This window comes from Lissotriton helveticus, chromosome 6 (genome assembly GCF_964261635.1).
Source record: "Lissotriton helveticus chromosome 6, aLisHel1.1, whole genome shotgun sequence".
Classification (NCBI taxonomy): domain Eukaryota; kingdom Metazoa; phylum Chordata; class Amphibia; order Caudata; family Salamandridae; genus Lissotriton; species Lissotriton helveticus.
Window position 1 is genome coordinate 210,637,387 of NC_136067.1, and position 25,806 is coordinate 210,663,192.

The 25,806-nt window shown below is 44.2% G+C and overlaps 1 protein-coding gene across 1 annotated transcript in view; it reads right to left on the minus strand.

Annotated features, from left to right (window-relative positions):
- LOC144762429 (cytochrome P450 2K1-like) overlaps nucleotides 1-25,806 on the minus strand; it is a 457,464-nt gene that overhangs the window by 317,053 nt on the left and 114,605 nt on the right. The window lies entirely within an intron of this gene.

Genomic DNA, 25,806 nt, shown 5'->3' on the forward strand with positions numbered 1-25,806 from the left:
AGGGACTAAGGTGAAGTACATTTTATGTGTTAGTTTATCCCTCACATCTGTAACAAAGCGACAGCTTCATGGAATTCAGGAAGAAAAAGGGAGATTATACATGCATACTACTTAGTTTGACCTCTCTAAAAATTTGAAATAGACTAATGTTAGTTTTGAACAGCTCATTTTCTGGAACGGCAGTATTATGTAATTGATCTTTTAATCTTACTCCTATAATTGTCACTTCCTAAACTGCTAAAATAATTGAATGATTTAATCTCCGGGCTAATGAAATAACTTTATGTCTTGCACATCACAGGTTTGAATCCCATCATCACTAAATGATTCCTCCAAGTTGGGTAATTCTAACTCCTGTTGTACACAGAAGCCACATTAATTTACACCTAATAAGTTGTTGTGAAAGTGAGATTTGGAGAGCAGTTTTATTCTGTGTGATCTAGCAGTGGTGCAAAAAGCAGATGCTCTGAACTCACATGAGTCAGCAGTGCCCACGAATCCCGGTTTTGTCATCATAGGCTGAATCTCTTGGGTCTGAGTGAATTATGCTTTTTTGTTGATACGGAGTTGCCATGGCCACCAAATGAAAGTGAAACAAACCAAGATGAATTCAATTTCAACCTGGTCTACTGCTTCCATGTACAAGATATGCAGTTATAATATATGGGAGTCTGCAATCCCTAAATAAAACCCATCACTAATTTCCTTGTTGCAAGCAACTTGTGACGCACCTAGTATTACCTTTAATAAAGTGGCGTAGCTGCTTGTCTGTAATAACATATTACAGTTCAGATGGCACAGAGGCAGACAGGGTGAATGGCAGGATAGAGAGTTGGCAGTGTTAAGCATACAGACAATATTTATGGCAACATGTTTATTTTCCATGTTTTAGGTAATTATAGAAATGATAGAATATTGCTGCATGTTTCTACATAATCTGAGGTATAATGCTTTTTTTTTAAAACTGACATATTAAAACAGATTGTGTGCAACAAATATCTAACTGCCTTTTGGGTGAATTTCATTTTGCACTAGAGATTCTAATTGTATTCTTCATGTTTACAAGCATGCTATCTCTTTCCCATGAAAGACCACCACACCAAGAATATAAGATCTATCTGGAAACCTCCTCCATTGATGACATTCAGAGACTAAATGACACTCTAAGAGAAGTTCAACAATGGCTATCAATAAACCACCTAAAACTCCACAAAGATAAAACAGAAATCCTCCTCATCTCCAACAAAGAAGAAAACGCTCAAATAGAAGAATGGCTAAAAGCAACTGATGCTCTCAATGGCAATCTCACTCTGACTAACTCTATAAAATCATTAGGAATCACCCTAGACCCAAACATGACATGTCCAAACACATTAAGAACTCCGCAAAGAGCGCCTTCCTCAATCTGAAGCTACTCAACAAAATAAAACACTTCACCCCACCCAAGGGCCTCAAACAAGCCACTCAATCACTGGTGCTATCTAGACTCGACTATGGGAATGCAGTCCTCAGCGGTACAGCAAAATCCCACCTAGCTCCCCTCAAAACAACTCTCAATACAGCAGCCAGAATGGTCACAGGAGTTATGAAATATGATCACATCTCACTCAGACAACTAAAATGGCTCTCAGCCGAAATGCGTGCCAGTTTCAGAACCGCCTTCCTCACGCACAAAGCCCTGCCTGCACACAGCAGGAAACCTGACTACCTGGCCTCCAAACGCAAGAAGGCCAGTCAGACAAGGAACCTCAGGAGCTCCAACACCCTACTACTCATCCTTATGAAGACACACAAACAAAAAACGCTACTCGATCCTTTGCTGGGAGTGCACCCAAAAGTCTGGAACTCCATCCCAGCTGATATCAGGACTGTCCCTTCCTTTTCAAAATTAAAAAAACTCCTAAAAGTCCTTTTCCTCAACCGTGCCTTCCCGAACCGAGAACCGACGCCAATGCGAACAAGCCTACACTCTGCAGCACCCTGACACTGTGTCATTAAGACCTACCTCTTCCCCGCTCCCTGAGCCTTCATCGTTCCCTCCTCCCTGAAAGCGGTTCGACCCAAGACAATGTGCACCCATCGAGGTTATCACAGGACTCCCTACCTCAATGTTGCACAGCACACTGGGACTTCCGAACCAATATGTATACCTCTGACTTACTGTGGGACTCTTGCATTAAAATTGTTGTAAAGCGCTCACATACCCCCAGGTCTGGCCAGCACTATGTAAAACTCCTTAATAAATAAATAATAAAATAAGAGTTTTGTGGGTAGGTTGATCGTGTGGCCATATATTGTAAGGAATTTCTTCCTGCTATATATTAGAAAGGATGTTGCAAGTTACCTCGGAGTTCTATGAACTTTTAGAGGAAATCGGTCTTCTAACTTACTCCTGAACATGGACACAAAACTCTTCAGTGACTTGCAATTTAATTATAATGTGAGGCACCGGGTATTCATCCCATATATAAATATGCATGATAAATGAGACACATGGTAAATGACACCCATCTTAAAACATGCCTATACATAACATTCAGAAACACTTCGTAAAACAGCATGTCCAACTACTAAACTATGGATCAACAAATGGTCACCTAGGAAACAAGAATGAGCAAATTGATGAATGTGTTGTGGATGGTATCCATGTCAAAAAATGTATATTAAGCATTAACCATTCCTTAGAATGCCTGCCTTAAATGCTGACACTATTAGTATTTTTCAAGCCAGTAAACAACTGCACTAGTTAAATGGCCATTCACCTAGATTTAACATCAAAACTCCATAGGTTGCAATCAAACAAACATCTAATGGTTGAAGGATTGAGTTTAAAGCCTGTTTATGTGTGGATTGCATGAGCTCTATGAGACAACTGAATTACTCTCTCACAGCTATAGACAATATATAAGAATATCTATAAGGATAGACAGCTTTATTGTGGCTTAAACCTTAAATGTATTAAGGTAAAATATAACAATTTCTGTACTTTAGTTTAAATTATGTCATATATTTTTTGATGCCATGCTTCCTTTTTGGTTAATCAAACAGAGTTGGAGTCAAACGCCCAATGCTTTTCAGTAACCAAGCAACTATTGGCAAAGCCATTAAATTTGCCTTAATGCATGCACCAGGAGGTACACAACACAATGCATGCAGACAGAAGAAGTCGGCTTCAGGATTACAGGCACACACAGATTAGCTCATGTTGAAGGATTTATCGAACATTTGTCCACCAGACTAAGGCATACATAGAACCGCATATGGAAAGACATCACACATGCATCCATCGACATAGACAACACACACATATGCAGACACCACATAGAAAGGAACACAAACATAGACAAAGTGAGCAAAGCAGAATATGAACTTTATTTCTAAGAATCCATTCTTATAGAAATGCATAAAGATACATAATTTAGATTTAAAAAATCTTCTCTATAATTACGGATTAAACGTATTCTGAAAAGGGTCATCAGGCTAGCAGCTTTCAGGTAAAAATACTAACAGTCACTAGTATACTTAAGTGCCTTCAAACTTATTTTTAGCAAACTGGCTGGTGAGTGGCACTATACATGGATACCAATGATTCTAGCTGCTATTAAAATCTTCTGCCCTATCCTGTGGCAGGAAGAAGCTAAATATCAATGCCACTGGAGCAGCACAACAGATAAAGATATTTGATGAAAGGTTGTATACACAAACACACAAACAAATATTAATATTCATCGAAAAAACAAAGGCTAAGGGGACGTTAGAGATAAGTGAAAATATCAATAAAACATACAGGCTAAACTAACAAACCCACTAAAAGTCACCAGTTATCTGAAGTACCCACTACCATGCACAGTGTTGTTATCAATGATATCACTCCAGAAGTTGCAGTGATATTAATAATGATGTCATAGAACATGTCATGAGTGATGTAATATGTGAGGTAATTAGCAGTACATGTCGAGGGCACGAGTTACAGTTACTTTAAGGCATGAGTAAAAGATAATACTACTGTCCCCCTAAAGCTGTGGCCCACCCGAGGGGAGCTCATTTTTTAAAAAGGGTGAATGCCCACCATTTGAGTTAACCGCTTAACCGCAGCACAAATTCCGCCGCGGTGTGGCGGTTTAATTAAGTGGGCGGGCCGCGTCGGCCAACGGACGTGTGCAGCACTACGGAGGTAGTGCTTGCGACGGCCGATGGCCGACAAAAGCAGCGAAAGGGTTAAATCACTGCCATGATTCCTTGGTGTTGATAAAAAACAATTAACGTTTTTGAAACTAGGGGCGGTTCATATTGGACCCCCCCCGTCCCTAGGACGGAGAAGGGTAAACCTACACTGTCCCATAAATGTTTTTTATAACTTTTTGTAGGACAGAGGATGACCTAATCCTTAAAATGGCTGCCGCCACATCTTTGTTGAGGTGGTGGCAGCCAACCAGATAATTTCTTTTGATGTGTCAGCTCTGCGGATTCTCAAGACTGTTAATTCTGGCAAGACTGTTCTGCATATACCTTGGTCCAAACTGAAATGACATGGTGAACAAATGAACAATGGGTTGGTATTCTATCTCAAGTGATTGCCAGTGTGAGACAAATTGCAAGCGTTTTTCCCATCGCCTTTTGTGTTTTTGATGTATGCCTTAAGTGCCAAGGGTATGACCAGACGTGGGGACCCGAATTAGGGCAAAACCAGCCAGATTCTAACCAAATCCAGAACAGGGGGATGGTTAGTCCAAGGGGACATGTAGGAGGAAGCTGTTTCTTTATGTGATATTTCAATGAGGTGATAAAACCTGTAAATAATCCAAGGGTTCCCCACGTGTAAACAGGGCTTGCTATACAATCCCAAAGTACTCGATTAGGGGGTAGTGTGATCGAGCAGCTTTAGGCTTAACAAAGAGGAGTGCAAGACATTTGAAAAATACATAAGATGATTAATAAATGATAACACAACTCAAGAAGGAGATCTACACCAATTTATAAAAATACCAAGTACCTTTATATATTATTTGGCATCAGAGAAAAACCGTTTATGTAAGTAGGTTTCTAAAAAGTGAGCACTGCAATTTTTGAGTTCTACAATGTTATCCCATGAGAAGAAGAACAAGATCTGCAAAAAGATACAGTACATCGACGTACAGGACTGATCTCCAGGAGTTAAGGTGAGTGGTGGGCTAGGTTCAAGTCAGCACCAACAGTACACCACCAGCAGCACAAGGGCTGCCGGGTGCAGGGTGCAAATCAGTGTTGTGAGGCCAATGCACTTCAATGGGTATCGTTCCTTTTAAAAAGAGACCTCAGGCTCCGGCTAAGAAGCCAGTTAGGCTGAACCAGCAAGTGGGCTCAGGTCTTGTGATGGTCGGGACAGGGGGACACTTTTGGTCCTCTTCTCCAAGGCTCAGGGGTGACAGGTCCAGGGACATCCTTAGGTGTTGGGTTTTTCCTTACCGGAGCAGTCACGGTTGAGAGGGTCTGGGTGCAGAGGCTGCAGGCGACTTCGGGCATCCATGAATGGTGAAGCAATGATGGACTTGAGCTCTGAAGGCAGGGCAACCTTGTTGGCACCTGTGACCCACTTCAACTCAGGCAGAGGCGAGGGTTGCAGTGGTGACTTCAGGTGTCAGGTTTTGGTGGTTTCGGAGGCCTCTGAGTCTTCTCTTTTGGAGATTATTTAGAACAGGTCCGCTGTTCACGGGAGGTCTTATGTTTTTTTCAAAGACAGGCAGTCCTCACATGTTTCTGGAGTCATAGCTGCAGGACGATTTGACTTTGGTGCCGTTTTTCGATGAAGGATGCAGAAAGGCCGACAGGGTTAGTACCAGGTCAGCTGCTTCTCTCTCTTCTCGACTTTTGCGGCTCTTCCGTGTCCTCTCTCTTCTTAAGTTGTCAGGATCTGCTTTTCTGATGCCAGGAACTCCCCCAAATTTAGAATTTAGATGTGTTAGGGGAGTGTAGAGTAGTAGCCAATGGGCTACTTACCCTTGGGGTCACTACACCCCCTATAGGACCACTTCATGTGGGAAGTGGGCATACCCTGTCCAAGAATTCCTACGTATAAAATCCCAAAGATGGCTACATCCCAAAAATCATGTCCACCTCACACTAGCCCACCTTAGGAGTGGTACTAGCCCGCCGGTGGCACGCCTACCTGACTTGCTAATTTTGCAGTAGGTGCATATATTGGTAAATCCAACATTGGCACCAGTGTGGGTTCACCAATACGAGATGTTCGATACCAAACACCTCTTCTTTTCACTGAAGCCATCATGTAGCCGGGGGTACTCATGTTCATCATTGTCCAGCACATGTTTCAAAATGGCTTCCCTGTCCACTTGCACTAGCAATAATAGGACTGACCAGCACCGGGCAAATGTGCTCCTGCAGGTATGCTCTCACATGTGATATTCAACACCTTGCCTTAGGGCTGTTAGGCCTGCTGCAGGGGTGATTTATAAAGATGACATGCAGTGGTAGGGGGCATGGTACATAGGGATGAGTACCAAGGGTCTTGCAAAAGTCTTCTTCTCAACACTCAATAGTAGTGTCTGTACAAGACTGAACCGAACATGACCTGAGCGAGTGCCAGGCGAGGTGAGGTCTCATCTCCTTTACAAATGGGTGAGTTATATTGAATGGAGTAATATTCAACACAATAGAAGCTATGTCAATATGTATGATAATTGCTCTGTTTTGTGAAAAATGTTTGTTTCCTTTTCCTTAGGAGAGTTTTTGTTATTATGATATGAGACTGCCTTGAAGTTAGTATTACTGGTAGGTCGACATAATCATATTACGACACACAATTGTTTGGTTTGTTGCAGCAGTGCATATCATAGGTCCTGATGAAAGCCTGTAGAGGCTGAAACATGTCGACCAATTCAATCTATGATAGATAGTAATTCCTTACATACTATCTCCACTCTGTTTTTTAATCTTGCCGTTTTGTTGTTCAAATCTAATAAAGTGTACTTAGGCATCAGAACAGGCATTTTTAAAGTTTTCACCATTCTTTTTTCACACCTTTTTGAGCACTGCAACTTGCTTTTTCAGCCTACCACTCTTACCTTTTGGCTTATACGTGTACTGGAGGATCCGACACTAGCGATCCTCATAAAATGAGATGAGGTGTCTAGCGGATACCAGTTTTTCATTTCTCTAAGACCCAGATGACGAAATTCCGCCAATGGGTGGGCTGATGGGCATTTTCTCCACTGTTTTCACACTTTCTTCTCCTTAGGAACTGTGTTTTTAGGTTTTAGTAACATGTTCGGTTCAGTCTTGTACAGACACTACTATTGAGTGTTGAGAAGAAGACTTTTGCAAGACCCTTGGTATCCTTCGTGTGTGTGGTATCTATTTAGTTCGGGGACAGGATACAAGCAGGTCTATAAACACTTATTCCCCTAGGACTCTCTGTAATTCTGTTTCTAGTTACATAGGGATGAGTGACATGGCATGTATTTACTTTTGTTTGCACCAAGACATGCCGCCTGCAATGATAGTCTTGCATGTACTTTGTGAGGGGCCCCTTTGGGTGGCAGAGGGTGCTAAAAGTTTAGCCATTTGGAGGAACAATTATGCAGTTTTGAGAAAGAAATCTGGCACTGTTGTGGGCCTGGGTGGCAGGATCCAGGTGCACTTTCAGTCGAAATCACAACATTTACCAGCAAAACATAGGGGTGACCATGTCAAAAAGGGGCACTTTCTTATAGGCCATCTCCCACCCACAGGCTGTCAATGGATATAGGAACAGCACCCTCAGTGGGCATGGGCAAGTAAGATGGTGGAGAAGACATGCCTGAGGAGAGCTCCAGTCATCTTCAACATTCTGGTGATGGAAAATTGCCATTCCAAGCGTGAAAAGCTTTTGAGTCCCTTTACCTGAGTGGGATATACTTGTTTGTGGAACTTAAGGGCCCCCTATGACAGTGAACCGTGCAATCTCACTGTAAGATGCCGAAGCAGCGCAGCCATTTTCCCGGCCTTCCCTGACTTCTGCGTACTGCAGGAGGCAGACGTCCGGAGAATGAAAGTATAACCGTCTGACTGCGGCTGGTTCTATGGTGGGCAGGTCTTGCACCAATGCCCTCCGGTGGTGCCTGCCGCCTCGACTGCGTGGAGCATCCATGGGCCTGCACCTGCTGGGATCCGGCTCCCGGAGAACAGAGGGGTAGCCACCTGCCTGAGGTCGGTGCTCTGGGAGACTGGACTTTCACCAGTGCCCGCCGGAGGTGCCTGCCGCCTTGACTGGGTGGAGCCCCCGCGATGCCGGTACATGTGACGCAGCTTGCTGGGGGGGCTGCGCAGTTTGGAGGGCTGCACCGCGAGTGAGTTTTCTGCTGCCTGGCCCCTTGATCCCTGGGTTGCGAGTGAGAATCCTGTTCATGCAGCCAAAACCAGACCACTTCTCCCGACGGGTGGAGGCCACCTGGGGTGCTGGAGCTCGGCATGGGGGGCCTGGGGCCTACTCGGACTGCATGCACCATCACCCCATACGAGGTAACGGCGTTATGTGATACTGCAGCCGACAGTGGGAGTACTCATCGGGGTCTGCTGCTAGAGGTGCCAGGAGGAGAAATACCTTTTTTACACCAAATAGTGCCAGAGGGTGGTGGTGTCATCAGATTTGGCACTTGAGGTGGATCCAGGGCAGAATTTAAGTAGAGGATGTCAGATAGTGGAGAGACTCTAGCTGCACCGGGGGCTTTGATGTGACAGACCAGCAACCGCTGGGCTACCCTATCGGATACGGTGCAGCAACTAGGGGAGATCTGAGGGATAATGGTGACTTGGCTCTGGAGACTGATACCCCTGCGGTGCACCGCCGAGAAGTAGATTGAAAGAGAAAAAGTGGCTAAAACTGAAGACTCTGTCTCCTTGACCTTCATACTCTATCAGATGATGGCGAAAGATAATGGGGGTAAGGCGGCTCAATCTAACAAAATATCAAATTACGCCCAGGCGCTCAATATGGAGGGAGACTCAGCAATGCTACAGCCTAAGGAAATGACCGATCCGCCGCCTATTGCTGACAGACCCCCATATATTGCGGAAATACTCACAGCTATCCATGCTACCAGTGAAGAGCTGAAAAATAAAATGAAGCAATCGCTATTGACGTTAATCTACTTCCTTGAGACCTTGAGAAAATCTTGGAGAGGGTTACAACCACAGAACAGACAGTGGTCACAATGCAGACAGAGCTACACAGTCTCAGGTATACCGTGATTACCCTCCAGAAAAAACTAGTGCACCTGGACGATTGGGCTGAAGATGCAAAGGGATGTCCTTGGAGGAATAAACTCTACTTTATTGAATTCCCGGAAAAGGTGGAAGGTCCGTCTGCGGAGCTATTTCTTGAGGAGTGGCTGACGAAGGTCTCAGCCCCCCGTGGGCTCTCAAAGTTGTTTACGTTAGAGAGGGCGCACAGGGCACTTGTGCCTCTTCCAAAACCAGGGGCACCCACCAGAGCCATTATAGCATGCCTTCTTAATTTCCGAGACAGGCATCTCTTTCTGCAATTATCTCGTATGAAAGGCCAGCTACACAAAGAGGGCATCAAATTGCAATATACCCAGACTACACCCATTGGGTGCAAGAACAAGGACGCTCATTTTGGCTGTGAAGCGACGCCTACGGGATTTAAATCTTAAATACAGCCTTTTCTATCCAGCCAAACTGAGAGTGGAACACAATGGCATAGCACTGATTTTCTTCACAACAGGAGAAGTAGCCGACTGGCTGGATGCACACAGCTTCCCGAATGCCTGTTTGGTCCCCTCTACGATAACCTCAAGCAATCCATGCCCTTGCGACTGGAGGAGCTGTCGACTGCAGAAACATTCTCAGAGCAACGCCAAAAGACGTAGCCCCAGTAGAATTACGGTCTGCCCGGATGGCACATTGCAGACCTCAGTTGTCGTTCCAGATTCGAGAGCTTCATCGGCAGGACATCCGACGAACACTAACGCAAGCGAGGACACTGATGCCTGATACAGATCAGTAGAGGGGGCATTTGATCCAACCTGTATGTGGGCATTACTTCCGTAGAGCATTCACAGCAGCCTTAAAAGGAGCCACGCCCATCCGGTTGGTGTGGATTATTCTGAGTCGGAGAGGTTCTTTCGTCCTGTTTTCCCTGAATTTCTCAGCGTCTTGCTTTTCGGTGACTTCAGCCCAGCGGAGACAGCATTTGATGGATGCAAGTAAGACCGCCTGCATAGCAAAGTCTTTGAGCAAGCGATCCATTTAATTTAGGACATACGCTTTTCAGCGCTTGAACTTGAACTAGGTACGCAATTTCAACGTTCTGTTGTTTCTTGGAAAAGTGCATTTTGGACGCTTAATTCAGGATAAAAGAGCTCCATGGAGACAGTTATATTTCAGAGTTGTCTTTCACAACCATTTAGAGACATGTTACTCTATATTCTTGAGAACTATATTAAACTTTACATGTTTCTGGAAGAACCATCTTAAATATGCCTCTGGTGAAATTAACCAAAAGACATTCTTGAGAGATACCAAAGTATTTAGCTAAATTCAAGACTGAATGCATAATATAAAAGGAGCAGTTATGGACTAATATGTAAGACATTCTCAAGAAATTATAAGAGGCTAATTGATCACAACAACAAAGTTTTTTCCACAAGTAACTACAAGTGTTTCATTTACATATTGTTATTGTGTTTCTATTTATTAGACAAGAGGTTGTTTGCTCACTTTGTTGTGGTGTGCCATTACAGATCTCCCTCCCCGCAGTACCCTCCCTGATTCCCTTCCCCTCGTCTGGCCATCCTGAACCTCTGGAAATACTGAGGTTCCGTGACGATTTTACTCGTGTTTGTAACATTGTCGTAAATACATAATTTTGGTATCAGTGAACCGCAAATGATCCATTTAGTATATCCTGGTGTTTTCGCTATGCTACGAGCAAGAGCACTCCAGTTACAAACACATTTCTGTTCTACCCGTGGCATCCATCTTAGAACACGGAAGCCATTTTGTATTCCTTGCCCTCACATAGTCAATGGACACGCAATGACCCCTTTTCATTAAAGGACACGTAGGCTTTAACCGGCGATTCACCTTGCTAGTGACACGTGCACCTTAGGCCAGCAACGCTGTGGCAGCATGACTCGGCAAGAACTGCCTCCCCAGCCTGAGGCCAGTCCTGCTATACTGGTTCTTGTGTTCGTTGGCCTGATCATGATTAGGCGGCCGAAGCTGGTAACCGTGCCCATTTACGACCCACAAACATTTCTTATCCTGTCTTTCTATCTTCTGCACCTGGCTCTGCTCCTTTCCTTCTGGGCCTTTATTAGGGGGAGGTAACGAAATTTACGATGAGGCGGTCCGGGTCTTGAATGAAGAATTGACATGGGATTATGATGGACTAGTGGGAACCCCTCATTTGTAATGTTTTGACATCAGATACTGTTGACGATCCCTGTGCAACGCCAAATATTTATTGTTTAAGACACGAATGTTTAGAACTGTGGTAACATGTAAAGAATTTGCCTGAAGCCCAATATTTAGTATATAAGGAGCAACCCTCTTTGTACAAATCGAACAGGCTCCTAGATACTGCCCATGTGTAGTTTCTGTGACTTCTGTGTCCCTGCAGTAATAAACCTTTGGTCTTTGACGCCACCATCGAGAAGCCCGTGTTTCTGTTTGTTTGTGCACCGAGACAGGTGGAACTCCGGGGTCTTCGGGTGTTATCCCTGACACCTCTGGACGGAACCAAAAAGTCCAGAACTCCAATTGGCGCCCAACGTGGGGCGACGTCATTCGGTACCGGTCCAAAAGCCTGAAGAGTTCGAGGAGCTTCGTGTGAAGATTTCAGAGGGAGGCGCCCCACTTCATCGATCCCGGCATATCGCAAAAGTGGCCCCGACGTTCTCTTCCACGAGGGTTCCCGTTCAGACGGCTGCAGTGGTCCGTTGCCTTGACCGTCGCCCTGTCTTGGACCCGAGGTGCAGTCCTCAGTACGGCGAAACGTGACGGGTTTCTCCTTGGTGACGTCTTCAGTGCCTCAGTTAAGTATTCAGTGGTTGCTAGTTGGTTATTTTGTAAGGGTTGCTCCTATTTGGATAAAACCTTTTAGTTCTCAGTTCAGTTCAGTTCTGTAAGGTTATCACTGGTTATTCTGGTTACGATAATCATTCTGTTCAGTTCAGGTATCGATACATTTGTCAGTTCTGGTAGGCCTAAGTTCTTGGTTCAAGTGCGCATCTTTTCTGTTTGTGTCTTGTTTGTTTTGTGTTCCGGATTATAAAATGGTAAGTCGGAAAAATTGTATGTTGTCTTGTTTTAGTTGCAACAGTGATTCCCAGTTGGAGGACTCGTGTTTGGTTCCTCCGATTGGAACTCCCCTTTATGATCTTTATTGCAAGTTTGGTGTGGGCCCTATCTCTTATAACGAGATATGGATCCACTACACAGAGAAAGATGGTGTCCTTAGTTGGCCACTACATGGTAGTTTTGAACCTGAAATTCTCGATAATCTAGAAAGAAGGTTGTTTAAGAAGAAAGCCCGGCCGGCAATGTTTGATTCTTTCCGTTATTGGCGAAAAGAATCTAAACAGAGAGAAATTAAAAAGTTGAAGAAAGAACAGAAAGAGCAAGAGTTGACTTTAGAACAGTCTGCTAGGCAGCTGCAACTCAACGAGTCTGAGAAAGCGATGGAGGTGGCCGATAGAGAGCGTAATTTAGCGATAGACAAGTGCTATCCTGCATTACCATCGAGTACGGCTAAGGTAGTAGAGGACCCTGAAAAGGATCCCCTGTTGTCTTACTTGTTACGATCACCCCCACCGTATGCACAGGGTGCTACGGCTCCACCTATACCGAATGTTCAATTACCGGTTGCTGGACAACCTGGTGTCCCTGTTCCCGCTCCCCTGAATCAAGTTCCTGTACCTCCTGTGATCAATATTAATGTTCCTTCGACAACCCCTCTTCTAGGGTTGCCGGCTTCTTTACCTATGCCTGTGTCGCTCACACCTGCTACTTCACAAGCTATTTTTCCTGCTACTCCTACTGTTCCTGATCTATCTGTTCCAACTGCTACTCTATTCACTGCCTCTGTTAATATTATGACTCCGCTTTCTGTTCGTCGAAGAATCACTGATTCTGTCTCTAATATTCTATCTCCCTTCTATAAAACTCTGATTAAGACTCCTACCTCTGACTCTGTGCAGAGGCGTAGCCAGCTTCCCAGTACTGAAGAAAAAGGAATACTAGATTCCACTGCTCTTAGATGGGTTTCGAAAGTTGGAAGATATAATGTACAAAATGTATTAGATACATTTATGCAATGGAACGAACCGACACAACGATATGTGTTCGATGAAATGTGTTTCCTTCTACGTGAGGAATTGGAAGAGGATGACCCTGAATCAAATCTAGGAGAATTAATTAATGTTCAGAAAGAGTTTGCTGCAGGTATGATAGTTGGACAAAATATAAAAGAAGCGATGGAACTGATTTTAAGTTATAGGAATGACTCATCCCTTCATTCACCGAGAGAATTAGAGAAACGTAGTACGAAACGAAATCGTCAATATCCAATGAGAGAGGTTCCACCAATTTGGCGTGAAGCTGTGCAAGCTAATGCAAACCTTGGTATTGCAGCCGCTCCGGCCCAATTCCAGAGAGTCTGGATACATATTCCATGGAAGCGAGCTGAAGTATTAGCAGTGAAACAGGCCTTGCCAGATCCGCGTAAAAATCCTGCAGGGTACTACAAAGAGTTGGCTCAAACAGTTGACGCTTGTGTATTGAATCTTGCTGACATAGATCTGCTATTTGGTAATGTAGTACCGCAACCAATTTGGGCTAAAATTCGTAAAGAGAATCATCCAGTTGCCCTAGGTGGTGACTGGGCAGCTATAATTGCAGCGGATGGTCAACAAATAGGTGGTTCCAAACCTGAACCTTTAATTGCTAATTTGCCTGGTAGAATAATCGATTTAATGAAAACCTTGATGCCAGCATTGCGCGTTAACTGGGACAAATTGTCCGCGTGCAAACAAAAGAAAGACGAAAGCGTCTCCGACTTTTTCACAAGATTCGAAGAGACTTTCGTGGATCATAGTGGCCAGGATATGAGCACAGAAGGAGGCCAGAGATTATTTGTTGATAAATTTGTGCACAATCTGTTGCCAGAACTTAGTGGTAAATTAAAGAATTCTGAAAGTGCGTGGGCTGTCTCTACGACTGCGCAAATACTTGCGACTGCTCAGTACTATGAAAATAGGGATAAAGAAGAGAAGGAAAAATCAGATAAAAAGACGAAAGATTTAAAAACTAAAGTACTTTTACAGCAAGCTTATCCGCCTCGCATGAATCAGACGAATATGCAGCAAGGGTCATATCAAAGAACGGATTATAATTTTCAAAGGCCACAATACCAATGGAATCAATGTGCTTATTGCAAAAAGGAAGGTCATTACAAAAGTGAATGTCCAGTTCGAACGCAAAATAATGCTGCGGCAGCTCAGAGAGGTCGTGGTAGTCCTATGCAAAACTCTAGAGGTCGAGGACGAGGTGCTATGCCTCCGCAGACGAGTGATCGCCCCTCTAATTATTTCGACCAGCGAAATGGACAATCTGCCCAACAGAATAGGTCTCCACAGTATCATGTCGAAGACTATTATGAAACTAGTGAGGAAGTTCAGCAAAGTGAATACTAGGACAGCCATGGACAAAGAGAGGGAGTAGTATCAGTACCAGTAGATCCGAGTGGGCCTTATGTCGCGGTAGCAACATCAGGTATAGTTGAACCGTTTCTGTTGGATACTGGTGCAGCAAAAAGTTCTATCATACATGCAAAACTCCCTGGCGCACCTTTGTCTGGCTCAACAAACGTTTCAGTAGGTTTTTCGGGCGCCCCTGTTCACAACCCTGTTTCTGGTCCTTTGTCTATTTCTGTTGGACCACGTCAATTGAAAGCACCCCTGATTTTGACGACAGGTTGTAACGAAAATCTGCTTGGTTTAGACTTGTTAAAACGCCTGTACGCGACATTGTACTGTTCTCCAGCAGGAGTACAGCTTACGTTGGGTAAAAGAATAATCTCCCCGATGTACTTGTCGATGGATGCACTCCCACCAGAGCTGCGTTCCCTCCCTGATACTCTTTGGGCGACTGGTCCTAATGATGTAGGTCTCTTGGAAATTCCACCCTATGTAGTAACTTTGAAAGCAAATGTTAAACTTCCACGAATTCCACAATACAGAATCTCTAATGAAGGTGAGCGTGCGCTCCTACTGATAGTACAAGACCTGATCAAGAAAGACGTTATAGAAGAGACTAGAGGTAATGTCTGTAATAGTCCTGTACTGCCTATTTTGAAAAGAACTGACCCTACAAAGCCTCCAGTATATAGGTTCGTAATTGATCTTAGAGAGGTTAATAAAATTGTGATCCCACAGTTTCCTGTGGTTCCAGACATTACTGCATTGTTAACGTTGATTCCTGCTACAGCAGCATGGTTTTCAGTTGTCGACTTGAAAAATGCCTTTTTCAGCATTCCGATAGCCGAGGAAAGCAGAGATATCTTCGGTTTCTCTCTAGGAGGACGAAGTTTTAGATTTAAACGCGCTCCACAAGGTTATTGTGAAAGCCCATCCATTTACAGTCAAGCATTAAAAAGCCAGTTAGATTCCTTCGTACTTCCTAGTGGTTCTGCTTTAGTACAGTATGTCGATGATCTTCTAGTGGCTGCCGATAACAAGGAAACTTGCAAAACAGCTACGATTTCTTTATTGCATCACTTGTCAGATTTGAATCACAAGGTATCACCTTCGAAAATGCAATACTGCTGCCAAGAAGTGACCTACCTAGGTCATCTCTTGTCAAAGGAGGGAAGGAAGTTGACCCCAGAGAGAATAAAAGCAATTACACAGATGAATGTTCCTAGCACGCAGAGAGAAGTACGTGCCTTTTTAGGTATTACCTCATATTGTAGGCAATGGATCCCAAATTTTTCTCTTTTGGCAAAACCATTGGTAGCCTTGACTGGGAAAGGTGTTCCGAGTCCGGTACCATGGTCTGCTGAATGTCAGCAGAGTTTTTCTGAATTGCGAAATGCACTGTGTTCAGCACCTGTATTGGGTACACCCGACTACAGTAAGCCATTCACGCTCTATGTCCACGAGAGAGAAGGTTGTGCATTGAGTGTTTTGACGCAGAAATTTGGTGATAAACAACGCCCTTGTGCGTATTTTTCATCAACATTAGATCCAGTAGCTAGAGCATTGCCTAGTTGCTTGAGAGCTACAGCCGCAGCTGCAGCTTCCATTCGACAATCTGCTGGTTTAGTAATGAACAACATGCTAGTAGTTATGGTTCCTCATGCTGTGGATACACTCATGAACCGAACCAAGACGCAACACCTTACCAGTGCTAGATTATCAGGTTATGAACTGACACTGTTAGCTAGTCATATTCAGATCAAGAGATGCAATGTATTGAATCCAGCAACATTGTTGCCGACTAGCGAAGAGTCGAGTGATTCCGAACCACACGACTGTTGTTTCAAAACTGAGGAAGAAACAAAAGGACGAATCGATCTAAAAGACACTCCGTTGTCAGAACCAGATGGCACGTCGTATGTTGACGGGTCTTGCTTCAAATTGGAGAATGGTGATGTGACTGCTGCTTATGCAGTAACAACTTTGAGTACGATTGTGGAGACTGCAAGAGTGAGCCAGAATTCTGCCCAGGCTGCAGAATTGATCGCGCTAACAAGAGCGTGCGTTTTAGCTAAGGGAAAGAGAGTGAATGTGTTCACAGATAGTCAGTACGCGTTCGGCGTGGCCCATAGTTTTGGCCGTTTGTGGAAAGAAAGAGGTTTCATTACGTCCCATGGGACTAAGATTCAACATGGTCAGCTAGTTAATGACTTGTTGGAATCTCTAACCTTGCCGACTGAAGTTGCGATTGTGAAATGCAGTGCTCATAAAGCAATCACGGATGATGTTGGTCGTGGGAATGCTTTTGCTGATGAGATTGCAAAACAGACAGCTAGAAATATGATGAGTAGAATGTATGTTGCAACGTCTGCAAGATGGATTTCTGAGTCTGGAATGTGTGAGAACACAGTGGAAAGCGTGAAGGAAATTCAGAAAGAGGCGACTGAGGAGGAAAAACTTGCATGGAGAGAGAGCACGGGTAAATTGGACTCGAGTGGGTGTTGGATTGACTTGTCGGAACAACAGCGTTGGATGTTGCCTGATGCGTATGTGCTTGCAGTAGTAACGATGGCACATGGAACAGCGCACATCAGTTCAAAAGGGATTTGTAAGATGTTGGCTCCGGTCTGGAAGAATGACGGGATTAGTAAGTGTGCAGAGAGAGTGGTGAGAAATTGTATGGTATGCTTGATGCATAATCCTGGCAAGGGAATCCCCACACCTGCAGGTCACTTCGCTCCTCCTTCCTGCCCCTTTGAGGTGATCCAGCTAGACTTCATTCACATGGATCGTTGCAATAATCTGAAATACGTCCTAGTGGTAGTTTGTGCTTTCTCCAGATGGATCGAAGCATACCCACTGAAGGACAATACTGCCTTATCCACTGCCAAAATTCTTCTTAAAGAGTACTTCCCCAGATACGGAATGCCACGGATTGTATGGTCAGACAACGGAAGTGAGTTCGTAGGGAAAGTTATGCAGAGTGTGTGTGCCGGCCTAGGGATTAGACAGAAATTTCATAGTGCGAATCATCCCCAGTCCGCGGGTTTAGTCGAGGGTTACAATGGCACCCTTAAACTGAAACTCGCTAAGATACAAGCATCCACGGGTTTGTCCTGGCCAGACGCATTGCCTTTGGCTTTGCTATCAACAAGAGCAACTGTACATTCTAGAGTAGGGCTTAGTCCTTACGAAATAGTTTTTGGCCGTCCTGCAAATGTTTGGGGGGTACCTAGACCGAAAGAATTTAAGCAGCTGGAATACCCAATGTTAATTGATTACCTTTTCGACTTGACTGCTAAATTGAGTCTTATTCACCAACAGGTTTTCGATGCATTGCCAAAGCCACCGGAGAGTCCAGGCCATCAGCTGAAACCGGGTGATCAGGTGGTCATCAGAAATTTTGCAAGAACAAAAAATCTTCAGCCCAGATTCATTGGCCCTTTCCAAATCCTGCTAGCAACGAGAACTGCTATTCGTGTGGCCGGAAGGAAAAATTGGATCCATACGACACATGCTAAACGTGTGCCTCTGCCACTTCCTTACGACAACTGGATAAAGAAAGGAATCGGTGCCTCTGAAACGGAACAAGTCCCCAGGTTCATACCTTTCAGCGATGCAGAACTGATCACGGATTCACCAAATTCTGACTCTCCTCCTGAAACTGCTCTTTTGAACCCTGAACATTTGTCATCCACACCCAAAGAACATTTGCCATCTGCGAACGTGAACATTGCAACGTCAGCTGAAAATACATTGTTTCCAGATCAGACAGCTCCTGCAAAACTGAGATACAACTTACGTTCTCGCAATATGGACAAATAAAGCAGGAAACTGCCTATTTTCAGATTTGAATTTGCTATACATTGCCTCCAGCCAGGAAGTTTGCTAATACTTTGTATTGTTTCTTTTTGTTTTAAAATTGCCTTGCCGTCTGGGTAGCCGTAGGGTCGTGGCTGTGTGCCTAGTTGAATCTGCGGGGGTCTGACACAAGGTCGATCTTTCTGTTAGTTCTGGGAACTCCCAGGGCTGATAGAGGCATTTTCATCTACGTACACATCATCAGTGGTCGCGAACGGTCGTAGAAGATGGAGCTTCCTGAGCTACAACGAGAAAATGTAATTTATGTTCGCAGAAATAGACTGTACAGAATACTACACAGCAAATGCTTTCTAATGCAATGTGCAGTTACATTTTTAATGGCTTTGATAACGTTGGTGGGTGGAATCGTCTTTGGTGTACATTTGATTTTTATGCCAGTAACTACAGTACCTCCCCTTGACCCTACTACTTCTACGGTTTCTTCTATGCATTCTTTTCACTCATTTCCTGAACACGAACAAGCTCGACGCTCAGAATTTATTAACAATACATTTGTACAGCTCTTGCATCAACACCAACTGATAGTTAATACTACAGACTGCTGGGTGTGTGGCTTGATACCTCACACTATGGATAAAGGCATTCCCTATCTAGTCTTGCCTTTCAGCTATAATGGATCATTTCAGGCCTTTCAGACCATTTTTTCATATGCCCTTGAGACCTATCCTTCGCGTCCACCACGGTCCACTAAATACAACTCAGCCAACAAAGCTTTAGTCCAGGGAATTATTGATATGATTAAAGACGTCAATAATACTCCATCTTATCCTAGAGATGAATTACTGGTGTATTTGAGCTGGAACTCTACAGAGTATCGCCTTAGTTTGGGAGAAAGCAAGCGTAAAAGCTCCACTTCAGTTTGGGTCGTGCCTCACCGAGGTCAGGTCTGTTTGCAAGGAAATGGGAGAAATGCGAGAGCTCAGCTAGGGAGGAGTGAGTGCGTTGAGACTTACGTATTTCCGTCTAACTCCTCCCCTGCCTTTCTGACTGCTAGGGGTACCTACTTCATCTGTCAGGACAGAGCATATACATGGCTGCCTGCTGACTTTTCAGGTTCATGTTATATTGCTCGATTATTACCCCCGACATACACTGCTTCTTCAGATTATCACAAAACCAGAGTAGCAAGAGGTGTCTTCAGCAAGGAAGATACCGCTGGTCAAGAAGCTGGAGACTTCTTCAAAGGTTTTCTTCCGTTTTGGGGGCCTATGGCCAACAGTAGAAATCTACGTCAACTAACACGGGTAGTTGAATCTACTATTACAGAAACTGCAGGTGCCCTTAGTAACTTAACAGCTGAGCTTCAGGCGGATCGTCTCATGACATTGCAGAACCGAATGGTTCTAGATGTAATACTTGCAGATCGAGGTGGGGTATGCAGAATGATCCAATCAAGCTGCTGTGTCTTTATTCCAAATAATGCTCCAACAGTCTATGAAGCAATCTCTAAGCTACATAAGATTTCCGACTCTATACACGTAGATAAGGGAAACTGGTCCTTCATGGAGTGGTTTTGGACTCTGGTATCAGCGTGGGGATGGAAGGTTCTGATGGTTATTGGTGTCATCCTAGTATTTCTGTTCTCGTGCTGTCTTATTATCCAATGTGGTCCCGCTCTGTGTAGCCTCTGTGCTGCAACCTGTTTCAGAAAACCACCTGCATTAGGAGAAAAGGCACGAGACAGGATGATGATACAACAACATGTCACTGACCTAATGAGCATAGAATTAGACTCTGACTCTGATATAGACTGAGTAATTGCCTATGTAAGGGCAAAAGGAGGGTCTGAGGTTCCGTGACGATTTTACTCGTGTTTGTAACATTGTCGTAAATACATAATTTTGGTATCAGTGAACCGCAAATGATCCATTTAGTATATCCTGGTGTTTTCGCTATGCTACGAGCAAGAGCACTCCAGTTACAAACACATTTCTGTTCTACCCGTGGCATCCATCTTAGAACACGGAAGCCATTTTGTATTCCTTGCCCTCACATAGTCAATGGACACGCAATGACCCCTTTTCATTAAAGGACACGTAGGCTTTAACCGGCGATTCACCTTGCTAGTGACACGTGCACCTTAGGCCAGCAACGCTGTGGCAGCATGACTCGGCAAGAACTGCCTCCCCAGCCTGAGGCCAGTCCTGCTATACTGGTTCTTGTGTTCGTTGGCCTGATCATGATTAGGCGGCCGAAGCTGGTAACCGTGCCCATTTACGACCCACAAACATTTCTTATCCTGTCTTTCTATCTTCTGCACCTGGCTCTGCTCCTTTCCTTCTGGGCCTTTATTAGGGGGAGGTAACGAAATTTACAATGAGGCGGTCCGGGTCTTGAATGAAGAATTGACATGGGATTATGATGGACTAGTGGGAACCCCTCATTTGTAATGTTTTGACATCAGATACTGTTGACGATCCCTGTGCAACGCCAAATATTTATTGTTTAAGACACGAATGTTTAGAACTGTGGTAACATGTAAAGAATTTGCCTGAAGCCCAATATTTAGTATATAAGGAGCAACCCTCTTTGTACAAATCGAACAGGCTCCTAGATACTGCCCATGTGTAGTTTCTGTGACTTCTGTGTCCCTGCAGTAATAAACCTTTGGTCTTTGACGCCACCATCGAGAAGCCCGTGTTTCTGTTTGTTTGTGCACCGAGACAGGTGGAACTCCGGGGTCTTCGGGTGTTATCCCTGACACCTCTGGACGGAACCAAAAAGTCCAGAACTCCAATACAAACTCAGAGTCGGGGCTGCCAGAGGTGGGCCATTTGAGGGTACTGCTCCTGAGGAACTTGGAATTCTGACAGAATAATCCGCCCACGGATTATAGTTCCGCCTGAGCAGTACTGCCAAGATGGCGTCATTGGAAAATATATGTAAAATGTTAAGTGAAATGCAAAAAGAGATCGCAGCTCTTCGATCAGAAACTGCAGCCTTGGCCAATCAGGTGGCTCAGTTGTAATCTCAATGATTCACTGATCATACCTAACCTCCATCACCGCAACCCACAGTTAGTGCTACTCCCATGCCCACTGTTTCTGTAACCGTCCCACAAGTAGTGCCTTCTCCTGAGAGATATGCTGGAGAACCTACTAAGTTTAAGACCTTTCTGACGCAAGTTCTTTTACATTTTATGGTTAGACCAGCAGCCTTTCCGAATGCCCAATCTTGCATTGCCTTTCTCATCTCCTCTTTAAGTGGGGATGCGGCTATGTGGACAGTTCCTTTAGTGAATTCTGATGATCCTCTTTTATATGACTGGCTGTCTTTCTAAAGAGAATTTGAGAAAGTCTTTGATAGGCGAACCATTACAGGATCAGCTGTTTGTGAACTCTTGGAGCTACGCCAGGGCAACAAAGATCTAGTACATTTTTAACACAGTTCAATCGACTTACAGCTGAAACAAATTGGCCAGAGGACAAGAAGGCTGCCCTATTCTATCAAGGTTTAAGGGATGAACTAAAATATTTGTTAGCATCTATTGATCCTCAACCTTTATCCTGTGAAGATTTAATTGCTTTGTCCTTACGTTTGGATCACCGTATGGCAGACCGTAAAGGGGAAAAAAGACGACCAGCATACTGTACCTTCTCTAGACCGAAAGAAAGAAATGTCTCTTTAAACCAAGATGTTGTTGAACTAATGGATATCAGAGGGGTTAGAAACCCCTTTCACAAGAAGAGAAAGATCAACGATGGAAGCCTGGACAATGTTTATATTGTGGGAAAAAAGGACATTTCGTGCGAGACTGTCCAAACAAACCCGCGGGTCTTGGAAGCACGTTTACAGGTAAGGATTCTGAAAAAACCCAGGGACACTAATTGGCTCGAGGAAAAGACAGGAGTATTTCTCGAGGCACACCTTTCAATCTCCTGAACAGTCTTTAGCAAACACTTTATGAGTTGTGGTTCCCCATTTAGCCCCTAATGTCCTGTTCGGAGTTAAAACCATTCACAAAACTCTCACTGTGATGTTAGATTCCGGAGCAACGGGCAATTTTATTGACTCTGCTTTATGTCACAAATTGACTATCCCTACGTAAACTAAAATACGGCCCAAAAATGTGCGGGCTGTTGATGGAACACGACTAACATTGGGTCCAATCACACGATCTATAGTAACTTTAACAGTGACTTGTTTTGTTCAGAATCTACAACATAGTGAGTGCATTAGTTTCGATCTTATAGACGCACCTCAATTTGGAGTAATTCTAGGGATGCCATGGTTGACCCTTCACAATCCGGCTATTGATTGGGCCAAGAGAACAATTGACTTTACCTCGAATTGGTGTCAGCAAGAATGTTTTACCAGAAAACCACCTTCACACATCTCTGGTTCACAATGTTTAGCTGAAATAAATGAATCACAATCACTTTTAATGGATCAGAGCATAGCTACTGCTGCTGAACAAGATATTATCCTACCATCAGAATATGAAACTTTTAGTGAAAGTCAAGCTGAGGTTCTACCTCCTCATCGTACGTACGACTACGAAATTGACCTAATACCTGGAGCAAAGATTCCGTGCAGTCGTATATACGCCTTAACTGAACAGGAGAACATTCATCTACGAAAATACTTGGACAAGTATTTACAAAATGGCTTTATCCGACCATCCAAGTCCCCAGCTGCTTCTCCTCTTTTTTATCCCAAAAAGCAATAGCGAGTTACGTTCGTGTACAGACTACAGCGCACTTAATAACATCACGGTAAAGAACCGTCACCCTTTACCCTTGATATTGGTTCTTCTTGATCAAGTACGCTCAGCGACCATATATAGTAAGCTGGACCTAAGAGGAGCATACCATCTAGTGCATATTAAAGCTGGAGATTAATAGGAAACAGCCTTTCGTACTCGCTATGGTCTTTTTGAGTATTGTGGAATGCCGTTCAGTCACTGCAACGCCCCTGCGGCGTTCCAATTTTTTTGAAATTATGTTCTAAAAGATTTTTTTGACCGATTTCTCATCGTGGTTATTGATGATATTTTGATTTTTTTCTTCTTCACAGTTTGAACATAAAAAACATGTCAAAACTATTCTACAAACCTTGCAAACCAATGGCTTATTTTGTAAATTGTCAAAATGTGAATTTCACACTACAAAAGTGGAATTTCTAGGTTTTATCTTGACTCCAGACGTTATTACTAAGGCTGACCGAAAAACACAAGCCATTCGGGAATGGCCTCTCCCTACATGTGTAAAAGACATTCAGCGGTTCTTAGGATTCGCTAATTTTTATCGTCGCTTTATCCACCATTATTCCACCATGGTACGTCCATTAACTAAATTACTTCAAAAGAAAGTAACCTTCCATTGGACCTCGGAAGTTCAACAGGCTTTTGAAAATCTTAAAAAGGCTTTTATTTTTGCCCCAGTATTGCAACATCCTAATACGAGTCAACCGTTCATAGTGGAAGCGGATGCTTCTGATACAGCTATTGGGGCCATCCTTTCACAACGAGATAATGTTTCCCACAAACTTCATCCTGTGGCATATTTATCAAAAACATTCCTCCCTGCAGAACTTAATTATACTGCTGCAAAAAAAGAACTGTTGGCCATTCGTTTGGCCTTTAAAGAGTGGCGGCATTATCTTTTGGGAGCCAGGTTTCCAATCACCGTATTCAAAGATCATCGTAATTTACAATTCTTGCAATGTGCCAAGGCTTTGACTTCAAGACAATTATGTTGGACCCTCTTTTTTGCAGAATTTAATTTTATCATTACCTTTCGTCCAGGCAGTTCAAATACAAAGGCTGATACCCTGTCCTGTTATAACAATGCCGACCATAATAAGATCAAAACAAAAGATTTGGTGTCTATAATTGGTTCAAATCACGTGATAGGAGCAACTAAGTCCCTTCACTTTTTGGAAGAAGTACAGAAACATATGCCTTTAAGAAGGTTAATCATTTGGCAAAAACAAGATTCTGGACGGACAATCAAAGACAATTTGCCTTTTCAAAACAAAAGACTGTATCTACCTACCACACAATTGCCACAACAAGTTTTGAGATAGAGTCATGATAACCCCTTAGCTGGTCATCTGGGTCAAACAAAAACATTAGAACGCATTCAGCGTAATTTCTGGTGGCCACAGTGGAAAAAATGATACTATTGCTTTTTTCAAAGACTGTGAGGTGTGTGTTCGAGCCAAATCTGATCATACCAAAAAAGCGGGCTATCTGCTATCTTTACCCACTCCACATCAACTTTTAGAAAATATCTCAATGTATTTAATCACTGATCTTCCAAAAGATCAAGGTAATTATACTTTTGGGTTTGTTGTGGACAGACTATTGAACATGGCTCATTTTGTAGCTTGTTCTGGCTTACCAACGGCGTCTGAACTAGTTTCTCTTTTAATGCAACATGTCGTAAGGTTACATGGTCGTCCAAGGTCTATTACCTCTGATTGGGGAACCCAATTTACTTCACGTCTTTGGAAAGCCTGGTGTTCAGCTCTTCATATCCAAAGCAATCTATCTACCAGGCTTCCATCCAGAGTCGGATGGTCAGACTGAACGAGTAAACCAGATTGTAAAGCAGTATCTGCGATGTTACTGCTAATCTTTTTCTTCATCCCATACTTGTCTTTTGTAACTTGCCTTTTGTAACTTGTCTTTGGATTTTACACTTTGACCCCCCCTGCTCCCGCTTCCCGCCGCTGCTCCCCTGCGGCCCGCCCCCTTTTGCCTTTTGTGTCTGTCCCCTCGCCCATTGGCCGCCCCGCTCCCGCCTTCCAGCTGCCCCTCCCTCCCACTTCACCTCTTATGGAGGTCGCCGCGCGGAAGCGCGCAGCGGGCGCGCCGATGGCACGCCAAAGGCAAGCCCATCTGCGCCCATCCGCGCCTGGACCGCATCCAGTGCCAGGACCCCTGGACCCCCCGCAATGCCAGACTGCACTACGACTCCAGCACCCTCCATGCACTCAACACCGGACGAGACCACCCCTGCAACCGGGCCACCCCGAACCGCACCCAAGGGCCTTTTGCCTGCTGGAACTGCAGATTCACCAGCATCCAGCCCTCCAAACCACCAGGCAGAGAACCATACACCTCCGCTGCATCCTCCTCAACACCCGCTCCGCTACCAAGCACGCCATCGAACTCTGGGACCTCCTAGACTCCACCGCTCCAGACGTCGCCTTCCTGACGGAGACCTGGCTGAATGCCACCTCAGCACCAGACATCACCATAGCCATCCCACAGGGCTACAGA